Source organism: Pinus tabuliformis, chromosome 6 (genome assembly GCF_031772625.1).
Source record: "Pinus tabuliformis cultivar Carrire ecotype Pingquan chromosome 6, CPIR1, whole genome shotgun sequence".
In the NCBI taxonomy this organism is placed as follows: domain Eukaryota; kingdom Viridiplantae; phylum Streptophyta; class Pinopsida; order Pinales; family Pinaceae; genus Pinus; species Pinus tabuliformis.
In genome coordinates this window covers 1,558,913,152-1,558,926,192 of record NC_142292.1, presented here as the reverse complement: position 1 = coordinate 1,558,926,192, position 13,041 = coordinate 1,558,913,152, and positions in this window count along the sequence as shown.

Here is a 13,041-nt window from a genome sequence, read left to right as displayed (position 1 = left end):
AAATAAGAGAATACGACATGGACCAAGTTATTTTAGATCTTGGATCTGAAGCTAGTGTCTTGACAAAGAAAACATGGGAATTAATAGGTAAACCGAAGTTGCAATGGTCACCTATTCAGCTAAGAATGGTGAACCAAAAAAATATTGTTCCTTTAGGAAGATTATCAGGCATTACAATAGACATTGAAGGAGTGTGCACTACTACTAATTTTGAAGTGATATAAATTGTGGAGGACAATAACCCCTATCCCTCACTACCTGGAATGGATTGGGAATTTTCTAACATGGCTATATTGAACATAAAGAAGAGGAAAATGATAATTGAAGGCAACAGTATGAGAGCCATTGTTCCATTAGATCCATCAGAATAGGAAAGGTATACTAAACCAGTTAAAGAAGAGTACAGCGCAGAAGACATAAACAACATTTATCAGATAATAGCCAAAGAAGAAGAATGGATTAATCCCATTGCAGATGGAAAATTAGGCTCGTAACAAGACATTTCCTACACCTCAGATTCAGAAGAAGAATTGGAAAATTGGCAAAACAAGTTACATGAAGTGTCTACAAGGTGATGTGAAAAATTTACTAAACCATTTCGCTGTATGGCAAATGAGTTGTGTAACTTACCTTTTTATCAGGGTTTGGATAATATAAATAATTTTCTTGAAGAATATGAAGAATAAGTACTAGAGTGTCAAACATTGTTAGCTCTAGATCTAACATTAAGAGCTATTCCTACGAGATGGTGGGGTACACATAAGAAGAATATAAGAACTTCACATGAATTTCGGAGGTTGATATGGATAAGTTTTGGTCAGGTAGAAACATAATTGATAGATAAATATGATGGTTAGACTAACCCTAGAGATCTCATCCAGCTTTGTATGACAACATGGAAGGAGATTCCACAATAAGAATGGGTGCATGGGTTCATCCATACATTGGAGAGAATTCCTCAAAAATTCTGCTTGGAAATAGAAATTCGACCCAGTACTGTGATTTGGGAAGAGATGGTTGATGGTTTTATATTAACATTTAGCTTCGAAGATGATTGTCCATATATAGATTCATCCCTTCAGATAGTTAAAAATAATATTTTTGAGAATGAAATTTCATTGGCAAAGTGATTTGGCTATGCAACTACACAATGTAATGGAATGCTACAACATCATTATGGAAGAAGATGAATACCCTCACAATATTGACATAACAGAATCTGAATGCTATCGTGAAGTGAATGGAATTGAATTATAAATTCCTAATATAACAAAGCCATTAAATACAAAGAAGGTGAATATAGGGTAAGAACATGAGCTAAAGTTTGAAACGATAGGAGATTAGTAGGATGAAGAAAAAGTCAACAAAGTGACAGATGTTTTGCGTCAATACTAGGAGTTATTCCCCACTAAGTTCTAAGATATCAACAGCATAGTAGGAGACTTGGGATTTATGAATATTCCTTTAAAGCCTCATGCAAAGCATGTCCATAAAATACTCTATAGATTGAATCCAGAATATAAGGAGAAAGTAAAAGAAGAATTAGACAAAAAGATATCAACATGAACGATTGAACCTCTAGAGGAATCAGAGTGGGTAAGTCTCATGGTGGTCCAAGGAAAGAAGGCTAAAGGAGATATCAAGGTTTGTGTCGATCTAAGGAAATTAACTGATGCATGTGTGCATGATCCCTTCCCTACACCCTTTACAGATGAAGTGTTGGATAATGTAGGTGGACAAGAGGCCTACTCATTCAGAGATAGATTTTGAAGGTACCATCAGATCAAAGTTGCAACAGAATATCGCCATTAGTCTACCTTCACTACATAATGGGGATCATATCAATATATAGTTATACCTTTTGGACTGAAGAATGCCCCTGCCATATTTTCAAGAGTGGGGGTTGCAACTTTCAAAGAATATATTCACAAGTTCTTAGAAGTATCCTTCAATGATTAGACAATATTTTGGTTATTGATGAAACATGTTGCATGCTTAAGACTGATGCTCGACACTTGCAGACAATATCATATTTCTCTGAATATTAAGAAGTGCATATTATGTGTACCTTCTAGTCTATTGTTGGGACATATTGTTTGAAGGCAAGGACTGATGGTTGATCCTGCAAAGGTTACTATTATTGTGAATTTAACTCCACCAAAAATAGTGAGATAGCTTCGCAAAACTTTGGGACATACAACATATTACAGAAAATTTATCAAAGGATATGCATAGATTACTGCGCTTATGGAAAAGTTGTTGATGAAATACGCTACTTTCGTATGGAATGAAGAATGTCAAAATAGCCTTGAAACACTAAATGAAAAGATGGTAACTACTCCTATATAGGTATTTCCATATTGGAATAAGGAATTTCTTGTTCATGTGGATGCTTCATTCATAACTTTAGGAGTGGTGTTGGTACAACCGGGTGGAGGAGAAATCGATCACCCTACAGCTTTTGCAAGTAGGAAACTATCTAAAGAAGAAAAACTATACAACTATAGAAAGAGAAGGACTAGATATGGTATATACTTTGTTGGGATTACATTTTAAGATGTTTACAAACCACTATGCACTAAAGTACCTGGTCAATAAGGTTGTTTTAGGAGTAAAAATTTTCAGATGGCTATTATTATTTCAGGAGAATGATTTTGAAGTTGTTGTTAAGAAAGGAAGACTAAATGTTGGAATTGAACATTTGTCAAGGTTAGAGACCGGAGAAGAACCAACGAATATAGAGGATAATATTCCTGATGCACGCTTGTTTGCAATCCAGATAATAGATGATCACTTTTCTAATATTATTTAGTTCTTAACCACAGGGATGGCTCTTTAGAATACACTATGCAGTAGATGAAAAATTAGTGGTTAAGATAACATATATTTTACTGATAGAAAGACATTTGTATAAAATGGGACCAAATGAAATACTACACAGGTATGTTCCTAAGCACGAAAGGCAGATAATTTTAATAAAAGCTCATAGTGATGCAGTTGGTGGAAATTTCACGGGAAAGCTACCGTGCAGAAAATTTTAAGAGAAGGACTATGTTGGCCTACACTACACAAAGATGCAAAGGAGTACTATCAAGCTTGTGATATATTCCAAAGAACAGGAAAACATTCAAGGAGATATGATATGCCACTAGTGCCACAAGTAACTTTGTAGGATTTCGAGAAATGGGTTGTTGATTTTTTTTTACCTATCAATCCACGAGGAAAAGGACTGGTGCGAGGTATATAATAAGTGCAATTGATTATTTGACCTGGTGGGCCAAAGCGCAATCAGTGAAGGATTTCAATGTAAAAACTTCTGTGAAGTTCATCTTTGAATACATACTGTCTAGATTTGGCTACCTAAATATATTGATGAGTAAACAAGGGTCACATTTCTTGAATAGGAGAATTGAAGCATTAACTGAGGAATTTCAATTTTACCCTCCTTATCAACCTCAGGAAAATGGAACTGTGGAGGCGTTCAATAAAATTTTGGAGAATGCACTAACCAATGTATGTAATGTGTATGGGGTTGACTGGGATCTTATAATTCCAACAATATTATGGGCTTATAAGACTACATGCAAAAATTTGATAGGTAAGACACCCTTTAGGTTGGTTTATGGGAAAGAAGTTGTGATGCCCATGGAATATATTCTCCCTAGCCTAAGAATTGCAACTTTTACAAATCCGGATGACGCCAACATAATGGAGGATAGGATGTCATAGTTACTTGCTCTACAAGAAGATAGGGTTTTAGCAAGATTTCATCAACAAGTACAAAAAGCAAGAGAAAAGGCTTGGCATGACAAGAACATTAAGAAAAATAAGTTTCAGGTAGGAGGCCTTGTTCTCCTCTCTTACAATAAGTTTGTGAAATTTCTAGGGAAATTCAAAACATATTGGTTAGGCTCATATGTTATTGACTATATTATTGATGGGGGCACAAGACAGTTAGCAAAGTTAAATGGGGAACTAATTTAGGGAAAAGTAAATAGAAGTAGATTAAAGTTGTAAAGGGACAACATTGTTCCTACAACTTCACCTTAAAGGAGAAAGAGGGAAAGTTTTAGTGTCACACACAGTTGAAACTAGACTATAAACTGTGCTGCAGAGAGAGATTTGACGAAGAAAGTACTTCCCTACAGTTAGGAATATGTTGAAGTTCACAAGAAGCCATGATGTAAGACATATGTGTTCTATAGTAGGGGACGTGTTGAAGCTTTCCAGAAAAGTAGAAATATGACCATTAAAAGGGAAAAGACAGGCATCAAGTTGCATTTCAGATGAAATTTGGTAGAATTTAATGATATATACTCATTTAATGACGAAATCTGAACATAATAAGTACCAAATAAAATCTAATGATGAGGTTTGAAGGCTAAAATTGTTATAAATAGCTTACTCCTATGCTGCTTAAGAACTTTGCTAAATCGAGAGTTTCAGAGAGTAATAATGTGAAGTGGTTGTAGAGATTTCTTGCATGAATATTGATGCAGGAGCATGAGGCTTAAAGAAAAAAGGATTCGTATTATTCCAAAAAAAAAATACAAAAAAAATTTACAAGCAAAGGAGTGGGGTCCTTTAGCTATTAATTTAAAAATCTTTCTAGTTAGGATTTGAACTAGAATCTAGGATTTGGATTATCAGTTAATAAATTCAAGTGGTTAGATGTAGTGGAGATTCTTGAGGAGAATATCATGCAGATTAGATAGGATCAGTTAGTTCGATACTTTGATTTAGGATCTAGTTATTAAATGAACAAGTAATTATGTAAGTTCTGAATCATAGTAAGGGGATTTTGACCGATTTTGGTTGATTTTCCGTATAAAGGTTAAGTTGCAGAAGACTATATCTCTGTGTGTGTGTCATACATTATTGGTCAATCCCAGAGGTTGATTTCCTTCAAAATATCTCTATGTCTGGTTGAATTCTAGTTTAACAATAATTCTTAGAATTTTGTATGATCTAGTGTGATTGCATTTAATTCCTCTTTCACTGTATATTAAGTTAAATGGAATGTGATTTGAGCTGCAGAGCTTTAATTATTTAAACTATGAATCTCTTAGAAATAGATTAGACTTGGTGGAAGCACTAAAAAAATAGAGTAACAGAGGAAAGTCCAACAGAACTAACTAATCCTGGAAGAAGAGCGAGAACCGTCTAATTGATAGAGCGTTATATAGATGGAAGGATGAAAGGATGCAAAACCGTGTTCGGGACCAAGTACGAGCAGTAACCAGTTTCGGGATTTCTAGTCCTGAAACACTAGAGACAAAAAAGGGGCAATATTGGAAAACTACCTTTCGGGACTTATCCTGGCTCTTAAACTTTAGTAGAGAATGAGGCCCAAAAAGAAGATAGACAGTCATCATGTGACAGAGAAGCGTGAGCATTAATCAAAGTGAAAGGGGTTTTAATTGGCAATAAAGGTTCATTGGGTGGCTCACCCGATTCCATTTACTATCTGAAACATAGCACACCGCAAGAGAGAGAAAACCACCTTATTGGGTGGGTAACCATCGTGTATGTTATCCACCCGATATCACTGTGGACCGTCGGATCAGGTGGATCTTAATCAATGGTTATAAATTGTCACGTTAGTTTATTGATCGGGAAAAAGTGTAGTTGTCGGATCGGAGAATCATGACCAACATCGAGAAACATCGTGATAAATAAATTGGAAAATGTAGATTCGAGAAGTTAATGAACCATGGTGTTATTTCCCTTTGGTTCTGTGGTAAGTGAAGTTTCAACAAATTCCGTGTAAATTTAACAATTTTGTTGTTTTAGCAGAATATCTACGTTTAGCGGCAGATGACTGAAACTCCGAAGGAAATAGAAGAAGAGCTTCCACCTGCACTAGAAGAAATTGTCACATGTTTTGAAAGACTATCCCTTACACCTGCAACCAGACCACCATTAGTGTTATCAGAGCAGCTTAAAGACACTGAACAGGATCTCAAGGATCAGAGAATGAAATCCACCATGGCTTTTAGAGTTGGAAGAGGACATGGTAGAAGAGGAAGACATGTTGCAAATGCTGAAGTGATGGAAGTTATGCAATAGATGCAGGCTAGATTAGAAGCAATGGAAATAGGTAGAGATGCAGATGTTGGAGGTGTTAGTGAGCTTGAAGCTGAAGTTGCAAAAGAGGAGGAACCTGTAGAATTTACTCCTAAGATGAGATTCTTTAAGTTAGTGTTGAGATCCACATCTAGACACGAAACTGAGGTTTCAATTTATGCAAGAGGATTAAATCCTGAGGAGATGATAGACTTGATTAATGACATGGAGAAATTATTTGATTATGAAGAAACAGAGGATGAAAAGAAGGTGAAGTTTGCTGTCACAAAGTTGAAAGGACATGCAGCACTTTGGTGGTATGAAGTGCAGGCAGAAAGAAAGAGATTTGGTAAGTAGCCAATTAAAAATTGGAACAGAATGGTGGAAAAGTTGAGGAGTAAGTTTTTGCCAAGTAATTATCAATAGACATTATTTAGATAGATGCAAAATCTTAGATAAAGGTCTTTGACAGTGAAAGAATACATAGAGGAGTTATAAAAGGTGAGCATAAGAGTTGGACAAATTCAAGATACAGATGAGAAGGTGGCAAGATATGTGAAGGGTCTTAGAATGGACATTCAAGATGAGATAAGTGTACTATCTCCAAAAATAGTAGAAGAAGCTTATCAGATGGTATTGAAGGTTGAAGAAAAACTCATGAGGAACTAGTCTACTAGAAATAGAGGTACTTTCCGAGGAAGGGGAAGTCAAGGTGGTAGAGGAAGGTCTACAACACCTAGAGATGGAGCTAGCAGTAGCTCAAGTCAGTATACACCTGTAAGAGGTGATGCAAGTGGCAGAGGGATTTTTTCGAAAGGAAGAGGAGGCAGAGGTAGAGGAAGAGAAGTTAGATGTTACAGATGTAACAAGCTGGGACACAGAGGCTATGAGTGCCCAGAAAACATAGGAGCACCTGAAAGAAATGCAATTGTTGCTGAGACTGAAGAGGAAGCAGCAACGATCATAGAAGAAGAAAATGTACCAGAGAAAGGAGAATCTTTGGTAGCCAACAATGTATTGCTAAAGCCACCAAAGGAAGTTGTTGAACCAGCACAAAGGAAGACTTTGTTCAAGACTATGTGCAAGGTTCAAGGAAAATGTTGTCAGATGATAATTGATAGTGGCGTCATCGATAATTTGGCCTATACATAAGTGGTTGAGAAGTTGAAATTGAAGACAAAGAAACATCCAACACCTTAAAAGGTATCATGGCTACAAAAGGGACATCAGTTGTTAGTGAATGAACAATGTGAAGTGGAGTTGTAGTTGGGAAAGTATAAAGATAAAATTTTGTGTGATGTGATGCCTATGGATGTATGTCACATATTGCTTGGGAGACCTTGGCAATATGACAGAGGAGCTATGCATGATGGAAAGAGGAACACATACAAGTTTGGTAAAGATGGTGTCAATCATACATTACTGCCTATGGAAGAAGAGGATGCATCACGAAAGTATGATTCGAAGACTCTATTGATAAGTGGAAAAGAATACTTGCAACATATTGAAGAGAATGAGGTGAATTTTGCATTGATTTGCAAGCCCAAGGTAATAATTACTTCCATTAAATTTTCTGATTTACCAATTGAAATATAAGAGATGCTAGATAGTTATTGTGATATCATTGTAGATGACTTTCTAATGAGTTACCACCCATTAGAAAAATCAGTCATCATATAGATTTGATTCCAGGAGCAAATCTACCAAATAAAGCAGCTTACAGGATGACTCCCATAGAGAATGAAGAAATTAGAAAACAGGCTTAGGAACTGTTAGATAAAGGACTGATTAGAGAGAGTTTGAGTCCTTGTGCAGTGCCAACAGTGTTGAGCCCAAAGAAAGATGGAGGTTGGAGAATGTGCACTGATTCAAGAGCAATCAATAAAATAACCATCAGGTACAGATTTCATTTACCGAGAATTGAAGATTAGATCGATTGTTTGAGTGGAGCAATATATTTTACAAAGCTATATTTAAATAGTGGGTATCATCAAATGAGGATTAGAGAAGGGGATGAATGGAAAACTTCTTTTAAAACAAATGAAGGATTGTATGAATGGATGGTAATACATTTTGGGTTGTCAAATGCACCTAGTACGTTCATAAGCCTTATGAATGAAGTTTTGAAGGAATTTATTGGTAAATTTGTAATAGTATATCTGGACGATATATTATTTTACAACAGGTCTAAGGAGGAACACATGAGACATATGAATTATGTCTTACAAAGGTTGCAGCAAAAGAAGTTACTACTAAATTTAAAGAAGTGTCCATTCATGAAGGAAGAATTGGTGTATTTGGGTTTTGTTGTTTCTGTTGATGGATTAAAGATGGATCCACAGAACATCAAGGAAATCATAGAGTGGCCTTCACCAAAAAGTGTTTTTGAGGTAAGAAGTTTTCATGGTCTTGCTAGTTTTTATAGAAAATTCATAAGTAACTTTAGTAAGATCAATGCTTCTATTATCAACACTATAAATAAGATCGGCAACGATTTAAATGGACCGCTGAAGCAGAAAGAAACTTTTAGATGTTGAAAAGGAAGATCACTAAAAAGCCTATTTTGATTTTGCCTGATTTTAATAAACCTTTCCAAGTGAAATGCGATGCCAGTGGAGAATCCATTGGAGGTGTTTTAAGTTAGGAGGACAGACCTATAGCTTATTTCAGTGAGAAACTGAATGTACCATAGAAGAAATATTCTTCTTATGATAAGGAATTTTACGCATTTGTGCAGTCCTTGAAGAAGTGGAGACATTACCTGATGTCTAAAGAGTTTATACTTTATTCAGACAACCATGCATTGCAGTACATTATGCAATAGCCAAAGCTTAATTAGAAACATGCCAAATGGGTAGTGTATCTTCAAGGTTTTAATTTTGTCTTGGAGCATATAAATGGCCAATCAAATAAAGTAGCAGATGCCTTAAGTAGAGGAAACATACTACTTCAAGAAAGTCAAATTCAAGTGTTGGGTTTTCATTTTCTTAAGGAATTGTATAAAAAAGACTTATATTTTAAAGAGTCATTTGAAGCTTGTAAAAATCATGTTTTGTTAGACAAAATTCAGTGGCTTGATTATTTCTTGCAAGATTGGTTGTTGTTTAAAAGAAATCAGTTGTGCATACCAAATTGTTCTATGAGGGAAAATTTAATCAAGGAGAAGCATAGTGGTGGACTTGCAGGACATTTTGGTGTAGACAAGACTTATGCGCAGTTGAACAATTTTTATTTCTGGTTGAAGATGAGGAATGAAGAGGATAAGTATGTGAAAAATTGTAAAGTTTGTCAGTATGCAAAAGGAAGCCAAAACACAGGGTTGTATGTTCCATTACCTATTCCACATAGACCTTGGCATATGGTAAGCATGAATTTTGTTTTGGGCTTACCAAAGAGTCAAAGAGGAAATGATTCAATTTATGTTATGGTTGACATATTGTCAAAAATGGCACATTTTATTCCATGTTATAAAACCAGTGATGCTACTCACATTTCTAATCTGTTTTTTAAAGAGATTGTAAGATTGCATGGGTTACCTAAGAGTATTGTTTTAGACAAAAACTCCAAATTTGTTGGACATTTTTGCAGGACATTGTGGCAGAATCTTGGAACTAAATTGAGTTTCAGTTTTGCTTATCATCCTCAGACAGATGGAGAGACTGAAGTTATAAACATAAGCTTACGTAATTTTCTGAGAAGTCTTACAGGTGAACATCCAAAACAATGGGATCAAGTATTTGCATAGGATGAATATGCATATAATGAATCTCCTAATAGGAGTACAGGGCAGAGTCCATTTCATATAGTTTATGGAATGCACCCAAGAGGAGTGTTTGAATTAAGAAATATGGGAAAAGTTGAGATGAGAAGTGCTAAAGGGGAAGATTTTGCTTCAGAGATGCAAGCAATACATGAACAAGTAAAACAACAGTTACAGGACAACAACATAAAGTACAAGAGCAGAGCAATCTTGAGAAGGAGAGAAGTTAAATTTGAAGTTGGAGATTTGGTTTTAGCACCGATGAGGAAGGAAAGATTTCCAAAAGGAGAGTATAACAAGTTAAAGTTCAAGAAAATTGGACCATGCAAAGTATTGAGGAATATCTCCATTTTTCAATGTTGCTGATTTGTACAGGTATGAAGGTGAAAATGGATCACACAGCAGAAGACCAAGAAAAACAAGAAATTGATTGGGTAAAACAATTACCTAGAGTGAAGGAATTGCAGCCAGAGAGGATTTTGGACAAGAAATTGTTGAAGAAGACAAGGGGATAGGAGTATTTTTAGTATTTGGTCAAGTGGAAAGATCAACTAATTGCAAATGCTACCTGGGTGACAGATGCCATGCTACAGAAATTGGGCAGTTCTGTAAAAGAGATCATGGATAGGAGCCCATGAAGAATTTTGTCCTCAGGTGTCTGATGCAGGAGCATGAGGCTTAAAGACAAAAGGCTTCGTATTATTCCAACAAAAAAAATACAAAAAAAATTTACAAGCAAAGCAGTGGGGTCCTTTAGCTGTCAATTTACAAAGCTTTCTAGTTAGTATTTGAACTAGAATATAGGATTTTGATTATCATGCAATAAATTCAAGCAGTTAGATGTAGTGGAGATTCTAGAGGAGAATATCATGCATATTAGATAAGAATAGTTAGTTCAATGCTTTGATTTAGGATCTGGTTGTTGAATGAACCAGTACTTATGTAGGTTCTGAATCATTTTAAGGGGATTTTGATTGATTTTGGTCGATTTGCCATATAAAGGTTAAGTTGCAGAAGACTGTATCTCTGTGTGTGTTGTACATTATTGGTGAATCCTGGAGGTTGAATTCGTTCAGAATATTTCTGTTTGTGGTTGAATTCCTGTTTAACAGTAATTCCTATAATTTTGTATGATTTAGTTTGATTGCGTTTAGCTCCTCTTTCACTGTATCTTAAGTTAAATGGAATGTGCTTCGAGCTGCAGAGCTTTAATTAGTTAAACTATGAATTGATTAGAAATAGAATAGATTTGGTGGAAGCGCTAAAAACATAATAGAATAGAGGAATGTTTGACAGAACGAACTAACCCTCGAAGAAGAGTGAGAGCCATCCGATTGACAGAGCATTAGATTGACAGAAGGATGAAAGACTGCAAAACCGCGTTCGGGACTAAGTATGAGCAGTAAGCAGTTTCAGGATTTCTAGTCCCAAAACACTAGAGAGAAAAAAGAGGTGGTATTGGAAAACTACCTTTTAGGACTTATCCTGGCTGTTAAACTTCAGTAGCGAACGAGGCCCGAAAAGCAGATAGACGGTCATCGCGTGATAGAGAAGCGTGAGCATTAATCAGTGTGAAAGGGGTTTTCATTGGCGGTAAAGGTTCATCAGGTGGATCAACTGATTCCATTTACTCTCTAGCATGTAGCACATTGCAAGAGAGAGAAAACCACCTTATTGGGTGGGTAACCGTCGCATAAGTGATCCACCCGATATTGCTGTGGACCATCGGATCAAGCGGATCTTGATCAACGGTTATAAAGCGTCAGGTTAGTTTGTTGACCAGGAAAAAGTGTAGCCGACAAATCTTAGAATCGTGATCAATAGTAGAGAAACGTCGTGATAAAGAAATTGGAAAAGGTGGATTCGAGAAGTTAATGAACTGTGGTGTTATTTCCTTTCGATTCTATGGTAAGTGAAGTTTCAACAAATTCCGTGTAAATTTAACAATTCTAATATTTTAGCAAAATATCTACGTTTAGCGGTGGATGACTAAGACTCCCAAGGAAATAGAAGAAAAACTTCCACCCGCACTAGAATAAATTGTCACACGTTTTAAAAGACTATCCCTCACACCTGCAACCAGACCACCAAATGTCCTTTCAATTGAGGAATTTGTGTGAATATTTAACCAGAAAGGTTTAGAAGGAGTGGAGGAAGTATTTTATGTAGCAACATCTGATACTCCCACAACATCACCAGTCGCACCACCCGTAGCAACAAAACCCACATTAGCAACATGGCCACCACAGAAGTCGTGGACATCAAAGAGGCAGAAGCAACCCAAGGAAGTAAGAACTAAGAAAAAAGAGGACAATAAGCCTACCGAACCTATGAACCCTCAGAAGAAACATCAACAGGTCAACATTGAAGAAGAAGTGGAGGAAATTCAGGCCGAGGAAGGTAGTGCAATGTTCATCTCACCTCCGCCCTCATATATTCTTCCAAGGAAGACAAACGCTAAACGAGTAAAGGATGCCAAAGATATGAAGTATGGGACATTCACACCACTATTGTTGGAGGATGTGTCTTTTGAAGGAGAGCTTTCAAGAAAGATTCCACAGCTAAAGTTTACAAATAACGATTTAAACAATCAAACGAATTACCCACAGTTCACACTGGATAGGTACTTGCAACAGGTTCATTACGTAGAGAGTGAGGTGATGAGATTGTAACCAAAAATGGTGGAAAAATGGGTTGACATAGTGAGGGCTACTCAACATGTTGAATGTGTCGCACTTCGGTAGGAGTTCAACGAACACAGGGTGTTTGCACCAATTCTTGGTGTTACTTCATGACAGACACCTATGGATGGGGAATAAAATCCCCATAGACCAAATTTTGATCTGGAGGATAACTAAATTACCTTACAAAGGGTAGAAGCCCACGAAGGAGTTCATCGGGAAGGACTAGGACCATTCCTTGGCAGAAAGCATGAAGCAGAAGTATGGGTTCATCAAAGGCAATAGGGGCTAGGACATAAACTTTATCAGTGACCAAGAAGTCTTATTAATGACACATATTCTAGTTGACAAGATTACGAGGAAGTGTCATGCAAATGAAGTCCCTGTGCTGGTGGTGGCTTTAGTCATGCAGTGTGAAAATGGATTCTAGTATAACTAGGCTATGTATTTATATACAAAATTCTTGGATGACTACCACGAGGTCTAGGGAAAAGTAAATCTTTCCATTATGCCTCGTTACTTCTGATCATTGCT